The sequence below is a fragment of the Ovis canadensis genome, chromosome 4 (genome assembly GCF_042477335.2).
Source record: "Ovis canadensis isolate MfBH-ARS-UI-01 breed Bighorn chromosome 4, ARS-UI_OviCan_v2, whole genome shotgun sequence".
NCBI lineage: Eukaryota > Metazoa > Chordata > Mammalia > Artiodactyla > Bovidae > Ovis > Ovis canadensis.
In genome coordinates, this window is record NC_091248.1 from 18,194,452 (window position 1) to 18,216,586 (window position 22,135).

Here is a 22,135-nt window from a genome sequence, read left to right on the forward strand (position 1 = left end):
TTTAGACAACCAATCAGAAAAAAAAAAGTCCTTATTTCTGTATTTTTCATCTTGAAATAAGATAAATGCATAGTTTTCAAGACATTATCTTAAAATGTAGGTCACATTATGGTTCTGACCAAGGTACAACACAGATGACTTAGGGAGAATTAGACCCTATTTGATTTAAGCCATTACTTCACAAATTGAATCAAGGGTCTAATATTCAGTATTATATTCTACAGTTAATATTACTTCTTTACTCAGTTATTAACCAAAAATAAATTTCTCTTTACTGATATTTAAACTTTAAGAGCAAAAATGTTATTACTGGATAAAATTGAAAGACTATTTTGACACATTTCAGATTTGGTAAATCCCACATGATGTCTACTCTTGGCTAATGTTTAAGTGGTTGTTATCATTATCATATGTACACATGGAGGCACACACCTATGCACACATACATGCTCTTACACATATGCACACAAACACACACATAAAAGTCTGCAACCATTCATTTTTAACACTTGTTATATGCAGTATTCCCTTTTACAGAAAACTTGATCTTCATTTGATCCTTCTGGGCTTTTTCTCTTGTTATCCACTAGAGGAGTTTGACAAGAGAGTTAAGCACCTAAGAGCTTTTTCTCTTCCTTTGGTTTCAAAATAAACCTCATTCTCTGAAGCTGTAACATATTTGAATGAGAGGGTTACAATTCAGAAGTTTTACAACTTAATCGATGTTAGAATCATGAAGGGAAGCTTTCACACCATCGTAATGGAAGGTATTCAGAGATGTTGATTGCGTAGTTGTGGGGCAGCATGCTGTCTAGTGTCTTCAGGGGAACAGAACCAATAGGATGTGTATAGATATAGAGAAAGAGATTCATTAGAATAAAGTAGATTACACAATAATGAAGATTGAAAATTTCAAAACAGATAGTATGGGTGGCCGACTAGGGATACAGGAAAGACTAGGGTGCATCTGAAATATGAAGGCTGTTATCTGCAGAATTTCCTCTTGCTGTGCTAAGACTTTTTTTTATTTATTTTATTCTACTCAGACCTTCAACTGATTGTATGAGACACACATACATTATGGAGAATAATCTGTTTATTCAAAATTCACCAATTTAAATGTCAGCCTCCCAGAAACTCTCTCCAAATTGACACATATAATGAACAGTCACTAACTAGTTCACCCCTTTTTAACCTGACATCTATGTGAATCTCCTTAAATGATACTTAATTTCCAAATGGAAACAATAGAAAGATCATGACACAACTATTCAGCATATAAGCAAAAACACAATAACCTTTTCCCCAGGGAAAAATTCTGATCTTTACTTGACATTTATTCTTCTTAATATTCATAAAGTAAACACTGTTATGTAAGTTAATGATACTTATACTTTAAAGCATTATGATACAAAGTCAGTGTTTTATATAACAAACAGTTAAGAGAGAGAATAAAACAAAAGACTATAAATATGTGTATATACACATACATGTATACACACACACATATATATACACACACATATATATGCATGTACATGTAAAGGAGAAAATAATTCATGACAATCATGGTCCTTGTCTCTGTAACCTGTCACAAGGTTGTAGCTGGTATTCATAATTGCCTTCTCCAATACCCCTTCAAGATTTCCTTTGCCTTTGTCTCAGCAGGCAGCAGTGGTGAAGAATCCACCTTCCACTGCAGGAAACAGGAGACAAGAGTTCCATCCCTGGGTCAAGAAGACCCCTGGAGGAGGGCACAGCAACCTACTCCAGTGTTCTTGCCTGGAGGATCCCATGGAAAGGGGAGCCTGGCAGGCTACATTCCACAGGGTCACACAGAGTCGGACACGACTGAAGCGACTGAGCACAGAGCTAGTGCCCCAGCCAGCCATGAGTTTTTGCCTGATTGGGCAAGCCTAGCTTAATTCCTGTTGAGTCCTAGGCGTTAATAGTCCTTCTTGGGTTGCCCTTGTAGATTGGCGCTGACTTTAGTCATAGAGTGTGGTAATACACGATGTTCTAAGAGAACCCTTATACCCAGGTGTGCTGCTCTTGATCTCCACTATGGAGGTCAGCCCAATTCCCCTTGGGAGTCAGGATTAAACATGCCCAGCAGCACAGTGATTCCATCCTTTGCTTGTTGACTTAAAGGCTTGAAGCCGTCAAAATGACCAGATGGCAGTTTTAGCTTACAGCTCAACAGAATCATTGTATCTCCTGGTGGAAATATTTCTCCTTTGGAATTAAGAAATCTAGGTCATCAGAATATGATATCACAGGAGCAGGAGACAAAAATTTTGTTCGTGGGTCACTGAGGGTGATACTGAATGGTGTCACTCTCTCTTACATCCCTTGATCTTGAAACTGTGAATTCTGGACATGGGAGAATACACAGTATATTGGACAATGGTTCAGAATATGCATGGTCTCCTGGAGGACCTGCTCCAGCCCTGCAAGTTATTGTCATCCTGTTGGCTCTGTAACCAAGTCTTGGAGAGTTTATCCCACTATTTTATCAAATCTGTTGCTTCAGAATAGTGGGGAGTATGTTAAGACTTGTGAATTCCAGTGGCTGGATATACTGCTTGGATGTAGTGCCTGGAGGGCAGTCTTGGCAGAAGCATTGTGCAAAAAGACAAATCTGTATCCAGAGTGTCTGTTCCAGAAAGAACAAAATGTTGCATGTTCTATGATGGAAGTTGTCTAATGTAATCAATCTGCCACCAAGTGGCTGACTGATCACCCTGATGAATGGTATCTATGTTAGGAAAACAAAGAAACAAACAAAACCCTCAGTTTCCCCTACTGTATTTCTCTTTATTCTCACACTTTACCACACTCAAGATGATTTTGACATTTCTTATAACCAAATGGGTGGGGTTCTTTCCCATACATCAAGCAATTCTATGACACCATCTAAATGTCCTACAATTGAACTAAATTGATGATTCTGACATTTCTTATAACCAAATGGGTGGGGTTCTTTCCCCTACATCAAGCAATTCTATGACACCATCTAGATGTCCTGAAATTGAACTAAATTCTGATGCTATGTACTTGGAAAAAGCATCAGACACCACAGGTTAAGGGCTCAGTCTCATAAGACTGATTCTCCCACCCGCAACTTCAGATGCCTGTCACGAACAGTAGGTCCCCAGGATCTAAAAATCTACATGACGTGGTTACAAACTGGAGGTTCCCATGACCTCCTTCTCCTTGGATTCAATTATTTGCTCAAGTGGCTCACAAAGCTCTGGTAAATATTATAGCTATTAGTTTGTTAAAGGCTATGACTTAAACACCATCTTAAAAAGCAGAGATATCACTCTGCCAACAAAGGTCTGCATAGTCAAAGCTATAGTTTTTCCAATAGTCATGTACAGATGTGAGAGTTGGACTATAAAAAAGGTTAAATACAAAAGAATTGATGCTTTCAAATTGTGGTGCTGGAGAAGACTCTTGAGAGTCCTTGGACAGTAAGGAGATCAAAGCAGTCAATCCTAAAGGAAATCAACCCTGCATATTCATTAGAAGGGCTGATGCAGAAACTGAAGCTCCAATATTTTGGCCACCTGATGCAAAGAGCCAACTCATTGGAAAAGACTCCGATGCTGTGAAAGATTGAAGGCATGAGAAGCAGGTGACAGAGGATGAGGTGGTTGGATGGCATCATTGACTCAATGTACATGAATTAGAGCAAACTCTCGGAGATAGTAAAGGACAGGGAAGCCTGGCACACTGCAGTCCATGGGGTCACAAAGAGTTGGACATGACTTAGCAAATGAACAACAACAGCATGATAAAAGATACAGATGAACAACAAGATGAAGAGACACATAGGGTGAGATCTGAGAGGGTCTAAGCACAGGAAGCTGTGGAGTTTATGCATATCATCCTTCTGGTATAAGGTATTTGTCAGCACGGAAAGTCTCTGAACCCCCATAAAAATTATTGGGGTTTTATGGAGGCTTATTCACATATAAATGATCAATTATTAACTACATTTCGAGCCTCTCTCTCCTCTACAGAGAAGCGTGTATGTGGCACGGGAGAGCCTGAAAATTCTAAGCTTCTGTTATTGATAATAATTATGTGTTAATCTTTCTTGTTACCAACCCCTATCCAGAAAGCATCAAGGAACACACCCAGAATCTTCTTTTTAGAACAAAAGATGCTCCCAGCATGCTTATCAGTTAGGAATTTAAAAGGGATTTAGGAGCTCTGCACCAGGAACCAGGGGCAGAGACTAACATATTTATTAGCACACAGTGCCATATTGGATACTCAGTCTTGGTCTCTGCTTCTGGCTGATTGGGTCACACCAGTGGCAATAGCCAAGTCAGCCTTGGTGAGTAGGAGTCCATGTTGCTTTCATCCCTGCCACCATGTCCCCAGTGTCCATGTCCTTGGGTAATGACAAGGTGGCTGGGGAAAGAAGCCTACAGGTAACAAGTCATTCTATCCACTTAATTACTAACCTCCCTCCTCACTGAGGTCACCTTTTGGTGACCTTTGAGATAAGCAAAAATATCTTTACATTTCCCCCATTCAGAGAGTTCTGTCCATATATCTCTTTGCAAAATTTTCATGTCCCCAACTTTTCAATTATGTTCCTTCCAAATCACTGGTCATTCAGCTAAACCATTACCCACCACTCTTGAATCTGTTTATAATCACAAGCCTGGTCATCTGTCCTGCTGAGTAAAATAAACAGGCAGGGCACTGCTCCAAGTCTTGCCCCCAGGAAGAGTTCCCTTCACTTCCGTCCTTAAGGGATGTCCCAGAGATGGGCTTAGGGTCACAGCTGTCCACTTTCAGCTGGTGCCTGCATGTCACACAGACCTATCTGTGAACTTGGGCCCAGTCTTCTCTTCCCCTGCCCGCTGACCATAAGGAACTCTGGATGGGACCAAAGATGTAGACTGAGAGAGAAGGCGGTATAGGAGAAATGGTGACCATGTGTTTTGAGGCCACTTCTTCATGTGCTTTACCTATGCTTTCAGAGTCTGCTTGTGTCTGATTTCCCTATATTCCACTTCCATTTGATGATGAATGGCTGCCGTGCATATACAACATAACAATTCGATAGGTCAGATAACACCCAGTTCATTATGGGCAGCTCAGAGTGCCTGGTAGTCCAGTAGCCCATGAGTGAGCATCAGTCTTTACTAAGTCCCCTTAGTAAGTCAAGATCGGTTTCTCAAAAAGTCAAATATCCCTAAAGAATGCAAGATTTGCTCCAAAATTCTGAGTGCCTTCATTGTGGCTTATCTATAGGAACGGGTTTCCAAAGGATTCAAGTATGCCCTCATCTCTAGGTCACACTTTCCACACCATTGCATCTCCTGGATCACATAGTCTAAAGAGCAAAACAGATGCACAGTAATTGGGACCAGTTGCAGAACTATTGTCCTGAGACCCACTCAAAATTAGTAGCTTTCCAGGTTATTCAGTAAATTGACTGGTCCTTCCCTGGTGGCTCAGGTGGCAAAGAATTCACCTACAGTGCAGGAGAACCGAGTTCATTCCCTGAGTTGGAAAGAGACCCTGGAGAAGGGAATTGCTACCCACTCTAGTATTCTTGCCTGGAGAATTCCATGGACAGAGGAGCCTGGTGGACTATGGTCCATAGGGTGGCAAAAAGTCAGACACAACTGAGGAACTAACACTTAACATGCATGTATGAGGAATATGTTGCCTCCAAAATCTAAACTGATGTGGTATGTTGATAGGCCTCATATCACTGGACCCCTAGAAATTGTACTGAGGCAAAAGCCCCCCAAATTTTTATTCAGATTTATTTTACATCCTCTGGCATGCAAATATATTTCCAGTACGTCTGGAGTAGTTGCTAATTCTTGCTTCTCACATATAACCAGTGTAATGATATCAGTGTAATGCACCAGTGTGATGTGTCATGCAAGGGAAAAGTGATAAAAATTCCTGGGAGCTAAACTGTAACACAGGCTAGAGAATTAATGTCTGAGGTATAAGAGCAAGGATGTGTTGCTGGCCTTGCCAACCAATGGCAATGGCTTATCATGGTCTTCATCAGCATGGATGGAAAAATGAACATTTTCCAGATCAACAGCTGAAATCCAGGCACAAGTGGACATGTTCATTTGTTCAGGAAAAGCAACCATACCTGCTGTCACTGATGCAATTGTAGTCACCATTCAATTAAGCTTATGCTAATCCACTGTCATTCTCCAAGATCGATTCATTTCTGCTGTAAAAATTAAAAAGAGTTGAAAACTGGTGTGGTGGAAATCATTACCCATACAACTTCCAAGAACTTCAGGATGGAACTAAATTTGCAATCCCACCAGAAATGCAGGATTGCTTTTAATTTACCATATTTTCCCCTAGGTAGAGACACTTCTAGTGGTTTCAACTCGATCTTTCCCAGAATAACAACCCTTCTCAGCATGTCAGGAAAGCAATGTGGAAATTCTGCCAGCTGCTGAGTAACTCAATTGCAATTAGGCCTTCTGTAACTGGAGAAATAACCACAGAACAAGTTTAGGGAGCCAGTGAGCCCACTGTAAGATGCCCCTACTCTAAAACTATTTGATTATCTAATGTCCATAAATCCCTGCTTTGACTGGTGGACCACAGAGACACCTTGAGTTTTCTGAAATTAGTGTCAGTTTTGAGCAGGTGTCCTATAATCACCAAAAGTTATAATTACTTCCTTTTTCTCAATTCATAGTTATCCTGGTTAAAGGCCATAAATTATTTTGGGGAAGGCTAGGAGAAAGATCAACAGTATACATTTTTGGCAGCATACAAATTTCCTTCCTTGAGGACACCATCTTCCCACACTGAAATATTCTGGCTCTATAAACTAGCTCAAATCAGGAAAATAATTAAGGAGCCATAGCTTTTTTGTATGTGGCAGGTTAGGTTTTTGTCCACTTGACCTAGAACTTTTCTGTTTATACAGATGAGTAAGAATTTACTAAGCTTCCCCTATATTTCTCTTCTAGGAGCAAGTCAATTAGCCAGTTCCCTAGGTCTGTGAGAGTCACATTATTCTGATTTTTGCCTTGACTGCACTGTCCACAGCAGTAGTCAGGCCCAACTTGCCTTTGGTCGTCAAGTGCCACCACCACCTCTTGGTGCATGCCACCTGGGAGCCAATTGCTCTCACTGCATTTATGATTCCCAATTTAGTGGCCAAAGTTCCCACTGTGATGTCTGGACCACAGAGAAGAGCAATTTCAGAGCAATAAATTAAGTAGTTCTTCCTCATGCATCATACTTTACACCCCACTTTTAAAGTCTTGCTGAAAATTTAGTTAAAATGTAGGTCTTCAAGCAAAGAGAGATGGTGGGGATGGGTTCTGAGGAGAGGAAACAGTATTTTGCAAGAAAATTGTCACACAGAATTCATTGTAGCTTCCTCTAGCAATGCAGAGTCAACTCCCTCAGAGGAGGGTGGAGACTGCTCTTGGCAAAGCAGATCCATCAAAGACTTAGGAGCTCAGTGTCCCCACTTCCTAGGGTCTCCTATGGTGCCTCCATTCCAACTTCATGATTCCATTTCTTGGAATTGCCCTCACTTTGACAATAGACACCCTGCAAGACTAGGAATTCAATGCACCTTGTGAGTCTGTCACTCTGGGTTTTGTTTTCAACAGTCTCAGCCCTAAGGCTAAAGAAGACAAGGGCTCTCTCAGGGTAGACATGGAAGCTTCCAGATCATCTACATACAGCTTCTGTTTCAGGAAGGAGGACTTCTTCCAAGACCCCAAATGGACTTTTGTCTAACACTCAGAAATGAATTATCTGAGGAGACATACAAGCTGATAAAGCCAGAGAGCTATTGGGAAGGCATCCAGGTGGAGAACAATAAGGGAAGGGAACCAGGAGGACTGCTCTGCCATGTGGCTTCTAGTTTTGGGTTTTATGGTGATGAGATTAGTTTCTAGGTTGTCTTTGGCCAATCATTCTGACTCAAGGTCCTTCCTGGTGGTGCACACATTGCTCAGCCAGGATGGATGCCACGAGAAGAATGCTGGGAGGTGGTCAGACATATGGTGTCCCTTTTCTGAACTCTCATGGCTGCTGCTTACTCACTAGTTCCATATTCCTTACCAGGACTGTCATTAAATAACTCATGCAAATGACTGCTATGATGCCTGGCCAGGGTGGACAGTTTTAGTCAGCATGCTACCCCTAACACTTTAGCTAGGAATTTGAACCCATGAAATTATCCTTTTCTTTCCCTACTTTATCCAATGACATGAGGAACAAACAGCTGATATTTTATATTTATTAATTTGAAGAAAGATGTATGAAAGAGTTATATTTATGGTCACAACGGATGTTTGCTTCTTATAAGTGTTTGATCAGAAGGTGATTGGTGATATTTTGCATGTTTTTACTTTCAGATGATATCACAGACTAACAGGCTTCCCTGGTGGTTCTGATAGTAAAGAATCCTCCTGTAATGCAGGAGGGTTTGATCCCTCAGTTGGGAAGATTCCCCTAGAGGAGGGCAAGGAAACTCACTCCAGTATTCTTGCCTGGAGAATGCCATAGACAGAGGAGTCTGGCAGGATACAGTCCATGGGTTTGCAAAGAGTCGGACATAGCTGAGTGACTAAGCACAACACAACATCACAGACTATTAGCCCTATGTTTACTGTTGGAAATAGTCATTAGTTTCTTTAGATCTATTCAGATTTGTGAGTTAATTGTTGGAACCCCAAAACCTATTCAGAAAATTTATCCTTTAGTTCAGTTCAGTCGCTCAGTCATGTCCGACTCTTTGCGACCCCATGAATTGCAGCACGCCAGGCCTCCCTGTCCATCACCAATTCCCGGAGTTCACTCAGACTCACATCCATCGAGTCAGTGATGCCATCCAGCCATCTCATCCTCTGTTGTCCCCTTTTCCTCTTGCCCCCAATCTCTCCCAGCATCACAGTCTTTTCCAATGAGTCAACTCTTCGCATGAGGTGGCCAAAGTACTGGAGTTTCAGCCTTAGCATCATTCCTTCCAAAGAACACCCAGGGTTGATCTCCTTTAGAATGGACTGGTTGGATCTCCTTGCAGTCCAAGGGACTCTCAGGAGTCTTCTCCAGCACCACAGTTCAAAAGCATCAATTATTTGGCACTCATCTTCCTTCATAGTCCAACTCTCACATCCATACATGATCACTGGAAAAACCATGGCCTTGACTAGACGGACCTTTGTTGGCAAAGTAATGTCTCTGCTTTCAATATGCTATCTGGGTTGGTAATAACTTTCCTTCCAAGGAGCAAATTCATCCTTAAGATTCTTTTTCTTCAGAATAACTCTCAGTACCAATATCTGTATTAGAGTTCTCTGGAAAAGCAAAGCTATAGAATGTGTAAACACATAAAAGAGTTTTATAAAATGAATTTGCTTACATGATGACTAAGAATAAAAGTAGTAGAAAGAGAGTGTTGGTCACTCAGTCGTGTCCTACTCTGTAACCCCATGGAACTCCCTAAGCATTAATACTGGAGTGGGTTGCCATTCCCTTCTCCAGGGGGGATCTTTCTGACCCAAGGATTGGACCCAGGTCTCCTGCATTGCAGGTAGATTCTTTACCATCTGAGCTACCAGAGAAGCCTGTGATTACAAAGGATCAGATCAATTCAGTTCAGTCACTCAGTCATATCTGACTCTTTGCGACCCCCAAAATGCAGCATGCCAGGCCTCGCTGTCCATCATCAACTCCTAGAGTTCACCCAAACTCATGTCCATTGAGTCAGTGATGCCATCCAGCCATCTCATCCTCTGTTGTCTCTTTCTCCTCCTGCCCCCAATCCCTCCCAGCATCAGAGTCTTTTCCAATAAGTCAACTCTTTGCATGAGGTGGCCAAAGTATAGGAGTTTCAGCCTCAGCATTAGCCCTTCCAATGAACACCCAGGACTGGTCTCCTTTAGGATGGACTGGTTAGATCTCTTTGCAGTTCAAGGGACTCACAAGAGTCTTCTCCAACACCACAGTTCAAAAGCATCAATTCTTCGGCGCTCAGCTTTCTTCGCAGTCCAACTCTCACATCCATACATGACCACTGGAACAACGATAGCCTTGACTAGATGGAACTTTGTCGGCAAAGTAATGTCTCTGATTTTTAATAGGCTTTCTATGTTGGCAAGTCCCAAATCTATAGCATGGACCCTGGCAGTCTGCAGAGCAAAGGAGTGCTTACAGTGCATATGGAGTCCCAACAGAGCTTGTCGTGCGGGTCTGAAGTCTAAAGGCAGTCATCTCTGACTGTTGTGCAGCAACATACCACAGACTGGGTGGCTTATAAAGAGTAGAGCTCTGTTTCTCACAGTTTTGGATGCTGGAAGTTCCAGATCAGGATTTCACCAAGGTTGGATGAGGGCCTTCTTTCAAGTGGCAGACTGTCTATGCTTCACCGCCGCATATGCAGAAGGGGCGGGCCCCCAGGGTTTCTTTAACAAAGGCCCTAATTTCCTCCATGAAATCTCTGCCCTCGTTTTCTTTTTCTTATTGATTTAGTTCACCATGTCAGGTCTTAGTTTCAGCATGCAGGATCTTTGCTGTGTCCTGAGGGATCTTTAGTTGTGGGCTGATCAGCCCTGGGATTTCTTTGGAAGGAGTGATGCTAAAGCTGAAACTCCAGTCCTTTGGCCACCTCATGAGAAGAGCTGACTCATTGGAAAAGACTCTGATGCCTGGAGGGATTGGGGGCAGGAGGAAAAGGGGACGACAGAGGATGAGATGGCAGGATGGCATCACCGACTCAATGGACATGAGTTTGGGTAAACTCTGGGAGTTGGTGATGGACAGGGAGGCCTGGCGTGCTACGGTTCATGGGGTCACAAAGAGTCACACACGACTGAGCGACTGAACTGAACTGCACTTGAGAAGGAAATGGTGATCCACTCCTCTATTCTTCCCTGTGAAATCCCATGGACAGAGGAGTTTGGCAGACTACAACCCATGGGATCACAAAGAATCAGACACAACTTTGAAACTAAAAAGCAACAAACAAATTAACCCACACTTGCTTTTTTTTTTTTTTTTAAAGAATGTTGGATATACACTGAAGCTATTAGATATAAGTAGAAACCTAATCACTGTCCTTCATCACTCACGACCAGGAGGGAGGCCCTGTGATCTTCAGTCCTTCTCTCATTGCCCTATTTGAGCTGTATTCAGAGCTTCCCAAATCTCAGCAGCATGTCCTCCTCCTGGCCTCCCTCCTTAGCCTTTTGGAGTCAGTGACCTTCTCCCCAGCCCTCATTCTGCATCTCCTCTGTCTTGTTGGAAACACGGGCTTGGGAGACAAAGGAAAGAGCTAGAGGTGAAAAGGTGCTGAGTCCAGGAGGAGGCAAATGTCTCAACCAAGAGTCTCACAAGGTGAGGAATGCAGGTGTACGTATGCATGAAGACCTGCACAGGGGCCTGGCAGGGAGGGTAGGTGGGTGGGGTGAGTCCTTGCCTGCAGTTCCCTCCAGAAATACCCCTACTGTCACGAGGTCTCTGTGGGGAGAGCTGCTTCCCTACGAGGTCTCCCAAGCAAGCCTTGTACACTGTTGGTGATTAGACCTGGAAAATCACAGATGGTCTTTGCCTAGAGCCCCCTCCTCAGTCTCCAAGCACCCAGCCTCACCTTTCCTTCACTTGCAGCTCCCTCCATACCTTTCGGTCCTGTTTTCTGGTCCCCCCCCCCACTTTCTCCAGCAGCCCATTCCCTGCTCTGGGCTGCAGTCACTCACCTAGATTCCTATGGGAGATGCCAACTCAGACTGCTGCTGGGAGGCCGGCAGGGTCTGTCCTTCTCTTCCAGGCAGCACTGCCTCCTGCTGGGACTGACCCTGCATTCTCACTCTCTCAGGATCAAATCAGAAACCCTCCTTATTTCAGGAACATTCCTTCTGTAGCTTCCCTTCTCTCTGACCTACTTTCCAAGCAACCCTGAACCTCCCTGACCACGTGTGTCTTGAAAGAGCGCATTTCCTGTCATTTCCAGGATTTCAGAACACAGATTTATCTTCCTGGAAACACCCATCTCTCCTTTTCCAGTCAGCTCAGCCTCCAAAATTCACACCCACTCTGTCCTGTTCACTCTCTTTCTTTCACTTCAAATATCAGCCTAGACTTATTTCCTGTAAGTGTTGAAGCAGCACTACCTAGCCATGCCAGGGTAAGTTGTTCTTCAAAGGAAGTATGTTTCTTTTATATATATATATATATATATATATATATATTTATTTATTTATTTATTTATTTTAATTGGAGGTTAATTACTTTACAATATTGTATTGGTTTTGCCATACATCAACATGTATCCACCACAGGTATACACGTGTTCCCCATCCTGAACCCGCCTTCCTCCTCCCTCTCCATATCATCCCTCTGGGTCGTCTCAGGGGAAGTATGTTTCTATTGCTCAGCTCTTTACTCACTTCTCTGTAGTTCTCACTGTCACGTGCAATGAGGGGCCATGCTGTCAGTGTGGGGTCTGAAAATGGTTGTGTTGAAGAAATAGCTATTGAATGGATGGAATTAACTATTTTAATTGAGCTTTAGCTTTAAAAATGCATATAAATATGCACTGGAAAGGGAATGTATTTGTAAAATAGAAATACAATACATAGCACATCAAAGTATAGTGTTTATGAAAAAGAAAACTTGGAAGTTGTAGTTCTTGTGTAATTCAAAGTCTTTATCAAGCATGTAGGTGAATGCTTGAATTCATTCTGTCAAAGTTTGAAGAATTTCAGAAAGCAATTCAAATAAATAAAGTTTCTTATTTGCCCCCACTCCCTTAAATAGAATTTAAATTTGGTGTGGCCTTCGGAGATTAAAAAAAAAAAAAAATGCTGCTATCAGACTCAGTGCCTCCCAGGAAACAGATACCTTTAATTCAGGGGGAAAAAAAAAAATCTTAAAACTTGCCTTTTCTAGCCGTTAGGCAGTGTACTAAAAAATGTTTAGTTATCAGAATGTGAAAAAGCAGAATATATGTATATAGATTGGAGCTTTAAAGTGACAGGGGAGCAGCGAGGCAGGTAACTGAAAAGGATCTATAGGTTTCCAAGGCACAGGCAGTGAAAACAAATGGAAAACAGACCTGGCAGCTGCAGCCTGAATCAAGTGGCAGCCGTGCGTTTCAGTGGCAGGGAAACTCTTGAGGCCAGGATTAAGCTCAAGAAAGAGTGATGTGATACTTTTTCAGCAGCAAATCTCACAGAGCGTCCTGTGATTTTTTTTAACCTCAAATAACATAAACTTTCTACCAATAGTAAAGTTAAAATATTTTAAAATTTATTGCATTAACCAGATTCATAGTTTCATTTCAGAGAGCTGCTTCACAGAGCTGGTAAATAAATATGCTTCCTGATCCAAGAATCTGGCAAAGACTTGGGAAATTCTTAGTGAGAAGATATGGGAGCAATGCTGTAGCACTATGGTTTAGTGACTATGGAGTCTTACATACTCAAAGTGTATGTAAATCTCCTGGGGCTCTCATTCCTCAAAAATGAAATTTTGTTTTTTGGGAATAAAGAGACTTCTAAAGTACCTTCTGGAATTTATAATACTTAACAGCACTGTCACTGAAATTATTATCTTTAAAGGAGTTTGGAAGCCATACCTTTCCAGAGTTTTGTTTATATATTCTCAAGACTTCAGGGTTGGAAATATCAGTGAAGATCACCTGGCCCAAACACTCATCCTGTCTTTAAAATCAGCCAATGACATCTCTGATAATGGCAGACAAGGCAGAGAATTTGTGCTTACTATTACCTGCCTTGCAAAGATGCTGATTTTCCAGGGAGGTGGCTCTCAGTCACCTGTACCCATCAACTATCTGTGAAACATACTCAACATACAGAGACCGTGATTCCACCCAAACCTGATGAATGCCCAGAGCATGCCCAAGAGAGCAGCCCAGAGGAGTCCTTGTGATCAAACCTCCATCTGTGACTCTGACGCACATCAACTGCTGTGAACCATGCGCTTTGCCTCATCACAGGAATATTACTGTGAACTAAGCAGTGCACACGTGTGCTCACACTTCTGTTGGTTTCAAGGACGCTAAAGCTACTTCTACAACATACGCTCTTGATACTTCAGCAATCTAAAGTAGGGTCCTAGAAGGACCCAGATGGTGCACTTCTGACACTCCCAGTTCCTTCAGTCCCATTCTCACCACCATAATGCCATCTCCAGGAATTAAAGGGGTTTTATTCACCGTGAAAATTTCAAATGCTGAATTACTTTTCACAGAAACACTGATAAACACACTAAAGAGTTCAGAAGCAAGGCAGATTTTGGACTTGAAATAAGTTTGTTTGTTCAAAGTCAGTTCTTCATGAGGGTCAACAATGTGTCCTGCAATGTGTGATTTCCTGTGAACACAGAAGGAACAAAATGGATGCCTCTCTCTCTCTATGGAGGCTAAGTTCCAGCGAAGATGTGGCAGGCAAGGATCTGAAACCTTTGATGCAGCGCTGCAATGTTTGCACCTGAATGACTCTCTAACCACCAACAAAATACAAAGAAACTATATGGCACTAAACATAACTAGGCGCATTTTGCGGTTGGACCAATTTTGAACAAAAGATACAAAAACCCTGCAGGAAGCCCAACTTCCTCTGAAAAGAGCCAGAAGAAAAAGGGGGTGTTCTGGGAACAAGAGCAGGGTGCTGCTCATGCCCCTGCAAACAACACTACCTAAGGGACGGGCACACCAGCCAGCCGCTCTTCCAGTCGCACCGCTGGACACATCCCTCCTCTCATCCCATCTAAGGGATGAGCTCACCCTTCCTTGGGGAGCAAGGAAGTCTACTGCTTGTTTTCATTCCCTCCTGCAGAAACTCCAATAAAGCCTTGTCTGATTTTTTTGCCTGGCCTCTAGTCAAGTTTTATTGATTGGAGAAGGTCAAGAACCCTGGTTGGTATCAAGAACAAGCAGGCAATATGCAGTTAACTCATTAATGAGTACAGTAAATTCAGTAGTGATGACTGCTTTGAAGGGGTGAACTTGTGTGGTGTGGTACAGAGTGACTGGGGGTAATCATAGGGTCTTTATTAGATGCAGTGCTTAGGAAGTTCTCTGAGTTATGATAATAAGGATAAAATGTGCTGTGGGAAGAGTTTTTGAGCAGAATAAGCAGGATACAGAAGACCAGAGTTGTTAGGAAGTGTTTGGAAGTTGTTAGGAAGTGTCTAGGGGATGAGGTCAAGGCAGGACAGAGTCCAGGTTTGTACTTACAGGCCATTCTAGGTACAAAGGCTATTTGCCTCACTCAGTTTCAAAGTGGGGAAGAAATTGCAGTGAGGGAAAGAGTAGAAGGAGAAAAATCACTTACGTGGCTGTACAGTAGTTCATGCAAGAAGTGACAGTGGTTTAAGTCAGTCTCAGTGACAGTAGGAACATAAATAAGCACAGGTCTTATTGATGGAGATGGTAAAGTTACACCAACTTCAAATATTAGTTACCTCAGAATCGCTAGTTTTTCATGCAGGTTTCATCCTCTTACCCATTTGCTATTTAACTATACCAAGTGTTTATAAAATATTGAAACTAAATTTTTGACATATATACTTTATCAAACATGTTTCATGTTCTATTCTCATTTGCCTAATTTATTATGCATATTCAGTTCAGTTCAGTAGCTCAGTTGTGTCCCACTCTTTGCGACCCCATAGACCACAGCATGCCAGGCCTCCCTGTCCATCATCAACTCCCAGAGTCTACTCAAACTCATCTCCATAGAGTCGGTGATGCCATCCAACCATCTCTTCCTCTGTCATTCCCTTCTCCTCCTGCCTTCAATCTTTCCCACCATCAGGGGTGTTTTCAAATGAGTCAGCTCTTCGCATCAGGTGGCCAAAGTATTGGAGTTCCAGCTTCAACATCAGTCCTTCCAATGAACACTCAGGACTGATCTCCTTTAGGATGAACTGGTTGGATCTTCTTACAGTCTAAGGAACTCTCAAGAGTCTTCCGCAACACCACAGTTCAAAGCATAAATTCTACTATTAAATTTATATTTAATATAAATTTATATTATATTTAAATCAAACTATAAAGATATAACTACATAAATAATGACTAAATGGAATTACATTTTTGAAACATACAATTTAAGAAACTTTCTATGTACTATGTCATTATTGAGTAAATGGAGTAATTTATTAATATTATTTAAAGCTTAGGAATGGAAAACACATATATTCATCAGTGGTAACAGTAAACTATTATTTAACATAAATTTGTTTTGAAATCCAAATTAGCTACTCGAATTATAAACGTGAAATAAATTTAGAGAAGTTTCAAAATTGGACCAGGTGGTTCTAATGGCACATTTCAATCACACAGATTTAGATTATCAAAACACTGCATTGTGACAGGAAATGGAAACAACTTATTTTGCCCTGTGCAAATGATTGTGTCTACGAACGTGAAATGTTGATCAATAGTGGAAAAACAAAAGGGGCAATTGGAAAAAGTAATAGTGTGGTCACCTACATCTAATAGTGATCTCACTAGGGTGCCAATATTATGTTTATTTTACTTCATTCTACTTTTCAATACACACTTAATCCAAGTTTGTTATAATACATGCAAAATCTCTAAGAATAGAAAAAAAAATACTATCCATACTTTTACCACTAAATTTTTTAAAAATATATTTTGATATACTTATTTCCAAAATTTTATTTTGCCTAGTGTTTTTTTTTTTTTTTTTCTGTCTTCATTTTCTTCATAGCAGTGGATGGTAGAAGAAGTTACCCCATTTTATCCTATTATGTATGAGTCTGGTTTGCTTTTAGTTTGCTTTGTTTTACTTAGCCATGATAATATAAGAATTTTAATGCTGTTAGATTTTTTTGAAAGTCTTACTTGTGTATATTCTAAAGTATTTCAGCCTGCAAAAGTATAATAAATTGCTTAACAACAATATTTCTAACATTTGAAATCTCCACTGTTTATGCAAACATACACACACATAAATATGTATTTTTTGTATCTATTTTTTTTTTTGCTTTGGATTCTTTATTTAATCCATTCAGAAGAAGAATTAACATTAGCTCAGTATCTTAAATAATTTTCTTGGCTGTCACACAGAAGCATTCCACCATCCCCATCCCAGCCTCAGCTGGGCTTTTATTCTATACAGAAGGAGAAACAATCTATAAAGTAGAAAGACCCAAAGTTCTTTCCAAAAAAATTAACCTCCTTTGCAGCAAAATGTATGGAAGTTCAAGATTATGGACATACTCAAGATCAATGGGGGCTATGATGAGAAGTGATTCAGAGGAGTCTGGTAGATTTATTAGAGAGAAAATCTAAACCATAGGCCTAAAGTTTACCAGAAAAGACTTTAGAAATAGAAAATAACTCTTCTGGATGACAATACTTTCTATCTCTATAAGATAATCTGTTTTTAAAAGGGTCAATCTGAGAAGCAGTTTATTCCTCAGAGCATTGTTGAGAACAACAAAGCAATCAAATATCAATTAATGAAGCTTAAGAGTGTTCATGGAAAGAGACAGTCAAAGAGAGGCTGCCCAAACAGTAGCCCCAGGGTGTCATCCCAGGATGACTTTGACCATGGTCAAGGCTACACCCATGAGGAAAAGCAACAGAAGATTCATGAGGACTAGGGGTGCAGGTTGAGGGAGAATAGACTTCACCAAAATAATCCAGCTACTCTCTAAACAAAGAAACAGGAAAATAATTATGACAAGCCATGAAGTAGGGCAGTATCTAGAGTTGCTATAATGTATTACCTTAAGTGTCCAGTTTCCAACAAAACGTATGGGATTTGCAAAGAAATATAAATTTCTGTCCTAAATGCAGATGAAAAAACAGAAACTGTGAATGCAACCAGATGTCAAGGTTTAAGAGAAAAATATTTCAAAATAGCCATAACAAATATGGAACTCAAGTTAATGTGCCTGATGCACAGCAATGCCAAACACAGAAGTTTGATTTGGAGCAAAGAAAGGCTTATTCCAGGGACCAAACAAGAAAAATGGGCAGCTCATGCCCCAAAGACACCAACTCCCTGATGGTTTTCAGGGAAGGGTTTTTAAAGACAAAATTTGGGGTCAAGCGTGTGTAATTTTCTTCTGATTGGTTGATGGTAACGTAATATAGTGGTGGTCAGGAATCTGTGCTCAGCCTGAAATCACCATCCTACCCCTAGGTGGGGGCCTTAGTTCCGGTGGAACAACTCAGAGATATTGTTATGTGTATCCTTTGAGGAGGAACTAGGACTCTGCTTTATTGGTGCACTATTATTTCTAGACTATTTTTCCTTTGTTTCTGCATTCCTTCACTTCCTTAACTAGTACCTACTTGAGTCTGCCCTTTGGAACTCAGGGAAGGTCTAGGTGGTTGAAACCATTTTTTCTACAATAAGAAATGAGGGTTGACTAAAAAAAGACACACAACTTTGAGAGTTGTGAGTTAAGTTTTGTTTGGGCCAAAATGAGGACTGCAGCCCAGTAGACAGCACCTCAGATAGCTTTGAAAGACTGCTGCAAAGAGGCAACGAAAAACAGTCAATATATAAGATTTTGGTGAAGAGGAATCCAATACAATTAAGCACTCCTTTTACAAAAGGTTTTCTGCTGGTTACAAGGATCTGATGTCATCATGGAGGGATTTAGCACTTTTCTAGATGAGGAGATACAAGGATCAGGATCATAAAATCTGTTCCTGAAAATAACTAACTATCTAAAATCTGTCCCATCTGATTCCTTGGAGCACAGAGAACCTCTCTCCAGCCTGAACTAACTCAGGGTGTTAAAAGTTAAAAGCTGCAGTGTCACAGGGTTCAGTCTCCACAGAAAGTGTTAATTGCTCAGGCATGTTTGACTCTTGACAAATCCATGGACTGTAGCCCACCAGGCTTCTCTGTCCATGGGATTTTCCAGACAAGAATAGTGGAGTGGGTTGCCATTGCCTTCTCGAGAGGATCTTCCTGACCTAAGGAATTGAACCTGGGTCTCCCACACTGCAGACAGCTTCTTTACCATCTGAGCCACAGGGGAAGTGCATTATGTCCTTGTTCAGCTGCTGACAGTAGTCTTGGCACGTGCCAATTTGTAGTTGACATGGGGGACATGGAAACATTTTTCTACCCAGGAGTTCCCCACAGCGTCCTATTCAATTTCAAATATATTCAAACAGCTAAATAAAACCAAGTTTAACAAGGTAAATAAAGTTATAATGAGGACTATGTTGGAAATTCCAGATGGAAATTCCAGTTGAGCTGTTTCAAATCCTGAAAGATGATGCTGTGAAAGTGCTGGACTCAATATGCCAGCAAGTTCAGAAAACTCAGCAGTGGCCACAGGACTGGAAAACATCACTTTTCATTCCAATCCCAAAGAAAGGCAATGCAAAAGAATGCTCAAACTACTGCACAATTGCACTCATCTCACACGCTATAAAGTAATGCTCAAAATTCTCCAAGCCAGGCTTCAGCAATGCGTGAACCATGAACTACCTGATGTTCAAGCTGGTTTTAGAAAAGGCAGAGGAACCAGAGATCAAATTGCCAACATCCGCTGGATCATGGAAAAAGCAAGAGAGTTCCAGAAAAACATCTATTTCTGCTTTATTGACTATGTCAAAGCCTTGGACTGTGTGGATCACAATAAACTGTGGAAAACTCTGAAAAAGATGGGAATACCAGACCACCTAACCTGCCTCTTGAGAAATCTGTATGCAGGTCAGGAAGCAACAGTTAGAACTGGACATGGAACAACAAACTGGCTCCAAATAGGAAAAGGAGTACATCAAGGCTATATATTGTCACCCTGCTTATTTAACTTCTATGCAGAGTACATCATGAGAAACGCTGGACTGGAAGAAATACAAGCTGGAATCAAGCTTGGCGGGAGAAATATCAATAACCTCAGATATGCAGATGACACCACCCTTATGGCAGAAAGTGAAGAGGAGCTCAAAAGCCTCTTGATGAAAGTGAAAGAGGAGAGTAAAAAAATTGGCTTAAAGCTCAACATTCAGAAAACAAAGATCATGGCATCTGGTCCCATCACTTCATGGGAAATAGATGGGGAAACAGTGGAAACAGTGTTAGACTTTATTTTTTGGGCTCCCAAATCACTGCAGATGGTGACTTCAGCCATGAAATTAAAAGACGCTTACTCCTTGGAAGAAAAGTTATGACCAACCCAGATAGTATATTCAAAAGAGGAGACATTACTTTGCCGACTGAGCTCCATCTAGTCAAGACTATGGTTTTTCCTGTGGTCATGTATGGATGTGAGAGTTGGACTGTGAAGAAGGCTGAGCACCGAAGAATTGATGCTTTTGAACTGTGGTGTTGGAGAAGACTCTTGAGAGTCCCTTGGACTGCAAGGAGATCCAACCAGTCCATTCTGAAGGAGATCAGCCCTGGGATTTCTCTGGAAGGAATGATGCTAAAGCTGATGCTCCAGTACTTTGGACATCTCATGCGAAGAGTTGACTCATTGGAAAAGATTTTGTTGCTGGGAGAGATTGGGGGCAGGAGGAGAAGGGGACAACCCAGGATGAGATGGCTGGATGGCATCACAGACTTGATGGACGTGAGTCTGGGTGAACTCTGGGAGATGGTGATGGACAGAGAGGCCTGGCGTGCTGTGATTCATGGGGTTGCAAAGAGTCGGACACGACTGAGCGGCTGAACTGAACTGAACTGAAGTGAAAATTTCACTAGAGAGGCTTAGTAGAATATCTGAACTGACAGAAGAAAGAATTAGTAAACTTAGAGACAATGAAATCTAAAGAACAAAGGAAAAAATTAAATGGACAGAAATTCAAAGAAAAGGGGGTACCTTGAAGGAAACCACCATATGCATAATCTGACTGTCAGAAGACAAGGGAGAGAGAAAGTGACAGAAAGATATTAGGAGAAATAATAATTTAAGACCTCCAAATTTGGTGAAACACGTGAATCTACATATGCAAATTCAAAAGACTCTAGGTAAGTTCCAAGAAATGCAATGTAGACATACCATATAAAAATGGTAAAAACCAACAACAAAGAATACCTTAGAAGACATCAAAAAAAAAAAAATTGGCTCATTTCTTGCAAAGGAGCCCCAGTAAGATTAAAAACACTGCTTGCCATAAAAAACAACAAACATCAAAAGGCAGTGAGGTGACATATTTAAATTTTTAAAGAACAAAAACATGTCAACCCAGGATTCCAGATCCAGCAAAACTATCTCTCAAAAATAAAATCAAAGTAATGCTGCTCGTAGATAAGCAAAAATTCAGACACTTCTAGTAAGCAGACAAAGCTTACAAGATATATTAAGTAGAGTTCTTCAGGATCAAAGTAAAGGACTCCTGACAGCAATTTAAATCAACCCCAAAAAGAAAAATTAGCTGTAAAATTAGTTATGGAATTACAAAACACAGGAGAAATGCATATTTCCTCTCTGTTCTTCTCTTAAGCGATTTGAAAACAATTATATTATACAGAGTGAAGTAAGCCAGAAAGAGAAATACCAATACAGTATACTAATGCATATATATGAAATTTAGAAAGATGGTAATGATAACCCTGTATGTGAGACAGCAAAAGAGACACAGATGTATAGAACAGTCTTTTGGACTCTGTAAAGGAGGGTGAGGGTGGGATGATTTTGGAGAATGGCATTGAAACATGTATAATATCATATATGAAATGAGTTGCCAGTCCAGGTTCAATGCATGATACTGGATGCTTGGGGCTGGTGCACTGAGACAATCCAGAGGGATGGTACACAGAGAGAGGAGGGAGGGGGGTTCAGGATGGGGAACACGTGTATACCTGTGGCAGATACATATTGATGTATGGCAAAACCAATACAATATTGTAAAGTAATTAACCTCCAATTAAAATAAATATATTTATATTAAAAAAAGAAAGGATATAAACAGGAAAAAATCAGTATGCATATGACTTTATTTTTCAACCTATAACATTTCGAATATAACATATTTGCCAATAACAACACAAAGGAGTCATGTGGAAACAAAGTCATTTTGGCAAAGTAAATGACTCCAGATGGTAACTGGAATCCACAGAACTGAGTGAAGAGAAACAGAAAGGTTAAATAAAGAGACAATATGTGAATAGCCATGCAAAAGCACCCC